We start from the raw sequence: 2,876 nt of genomic DNA, 5'->3' as shown, positions 1-2,876 counted from the left end.
AGCGTCGCCAGTGTCACCAGTGCCACCAGTGTCACCAGTGTACCAGTATCGCAAGTGTCGCCAGTGTCACCAGTTTCACCAGTGTCACTGGTTTCATCAGTGTCGCCAGTGTACCAGTGTCGCCAGTGTCACCAGTGTACCAGTGTCGCCAGTGTCACCAGTGTCACCACTGTACCAGTGTCGCCAGTGTCGACAGTGTCGCCAGCGTCACCAGTGTCACCTGTGTCACCAGTGTCTCCAGTGTCACCAGTTTCGCCAGTGTCGCCTGTGTACCAGTGTTGCCAGTGTCACCAGTGTACCAGTGTCGCCAGTGTCGCCAGTGTACCAGTGTCACCAGTTTCACCAGTGTCACCAGTTTCACCAGTGTCGCCAGTGTCACCAGTGCCACCTGTGTCACCAGTGTAACAGTGTCGCCAGTGTCACCAGTGTCGCCAGTGTCACCAGTGTACCAGTGTCGGGTGTCTTCAGCTCTGCCAGTGACACCAGTGTACCAGTGTACACTGGCCAGTGTCACCAGTTTACCGGTGTCACCTGTTTCACCAGTGTCACTAGTTTCACCAGTGTACCAGTGTCGCTGGTGTCACCAGTGCCACCAGTGTACCAGTATCGCCAGTGTCACCAGTGTACCAGTGTGGCTGGTGTCACCAGTGTCGCCAGTGTCACCAGTTTACCAGTGTCACCAGTGTCACCAGTTTCACTAGTGTCACCAGTGCCACTAGTGTCACCAGTGCCGCTAGTGTACCAGTGTCACCAATTTCACGATTTTCACCAGTGTACCAGTGTCGCCAGTGTACCAGTGTCGCAAGTGTCGCCAGTGTCACCAGTATACCAGTGTCACCAGTTTCACCAGTGTCACCAGTTTCACCAGTGTCGCCAGTTTCACCAGTGTCACCAGTTTCACCAGTGTCGCCAGTGTACCAGTGTCGCCAGTGTCACCAGTGTACTAGTGTCGCCAGTGTCGCCAGTGTCACCAGTGTCACCAGTGTCGCCAGTGTACCAGTGTCGCCATTGTCACCTGTGTCACCAGTGTCACCAGTGTCACCATTGTCGCCAGTGTCACCAGTGTACCAGTGTCCCCAGGGTCACCTGTTTCCCCAGTGTACCAGTGTCACCAGTTTCAGCAGTGTCACCAGTGTCACCAGTTTCACCAGTGTCGCCAGTGTACCAGTGTCTCCAGTTTCACCAGTGTCGCCAGTGTACCAGTCTCGCCAATGTCACCAGTGCCACCAGTGTCGCCAGTGTCACCAGTGTACCAGTGTCGCCAGTGTCACCAGTTTCACCAGTGTCACCAGTTTCACCAGTGTCACCAGTGCCACCAGTGTCGCCAATGTAACCAGTGTACCAGTGTCGCAAGTGTCACCAGTTTCACCAGTGTCGCCAGTGTACCAGTGTCCCCAGTGTCACGAGTTTCACTAGTGTACCAGTGTCGCCAGTGTACCAGTGTCACCAGTGTACCAGTGTCGCCAGTGTCGCCAGTGTTACCAGTGTCGCCAGTGTCACCAGTGTACCAGTGTCGCCAGTGTCACCAGTTTCACCAGTGTCACCAGTTTCACCAGTGTCACCAGTTTCACCAGTGTCACCAGTTTCACCAGTGTCGCCAGTGTCACCAGTGTACCAGTGTCGCAAGTGTCACCAGTATTAACTACGTCCCTCTGTCGTGGTGGCGAGTAAAAATAGTTTTCATCCCAAAACCTGGAAGGCGAGGGCAAGTCTACGCCAAAGATTTTCGACCTATTGGCTTAATTTCCTTTGTTCTCAAAACGTTCGAGAGGGTTCTGGACGCGCACGTGCGGGGGTTTTTCCACGGCAATGGCATGTCTGAAGCGCAGCTTGCATATTTTCGGGGACGATCCACGGAGACGGCGCTCCATGAGATCGTTGGAACCGTCGAGAGGTTACTCAAATTTAAGCAATTCACTCTGGCATCCTTCCTCGACATAGAACAACATACAATGTTAGGGTAGCAGCAATCCAAAAATCCCTTTACAAGCTATGCGTCGAGGAGTCTATTAGCGCGTGGTTAATGGCGATGCTTCGCAGCAGAACGATTTCAGCTGAACTTGGTAGCTATACATTAACAAGAAACGTTAGTAGGGGCACTCCTCAAGGAGGAGTGATTTCTCCTAGTTTATGGCTCAGCAATATCAACTCAGTTTACTTAAGCTCAACCAGGGAGAAGAAAAGGTAGTGGCCTACGCTGACGATGTAGTGATTTTAATAACCGGGTTATTTCCATCTGTGGTGAGTAACATCATGGAGGGTACTCTAGCAAAGCTTAGCCGGTGGGCCGAGCAATGTGGCCTTAGAGTGAACCCAGAGAAAACAGAATTAATGCTCTTTACGACAAGAAATAAGGTCCCAAGCTTTGAATTACCAAAGCTAAATGGACAAAGGCTGCGATTATCTAAACAAGCGAAGTATCTGGGAGTCATACTGGATCCTAAGCTAAGTTGGAAAATAAATATTGAAGAAAGAGTAAAGAAAGCGAGCATTGCCTACTACTCCTGTAAGCGGCTTTTTGGGAAGACATGGGGTCTCAATCCAAAAGTTGTACTCTGGATGTACATAGCGGTTGTACGTCAGATCTTAAGCTGCGGTTCTTTGGTATGGTGGACAGCCTTAAAGAACCAATATAATCAAGTGAAACTAGGCAGAGTTCAGAGAGCTGCATATATCGGGACCACGGGGGCAACGGGAACTTGCCCTACCGATGACCTAAATGTTATTACAAACCTATTTCCTATAGACCTTCACATACGGCATACCGCATCACTATCGGCTATAAGACAGAGAACTAGGTATATGGAAAGAAAGAACGATCGGGCATAGCAGTATAATTTCCCGTTTGCCACCTAAGTTGAGGCTGGCAGCCGATT

The sequence above is a fragment of the Rhagoletis pomonella genome, unplaced genomic scaffold (assembly GCF_013731165.1).
Source record: "Rhagoletis pomonella isolate Grant_MI unplaced genomic scaffold, Rhpom_1.0 Rhpom_scaffold_00003, whole genome shotgun sequence".
Taxonomy (NCBI): domain Eukaryota; kingdom Metazoa; phylum Arthropoda; class Insecta; order Diptera; family Tephritidae; genus Rhagoletis; species Rhagoletis pomonella.
Note: the sequence above shows the minus strand (reverse complement) of the source record.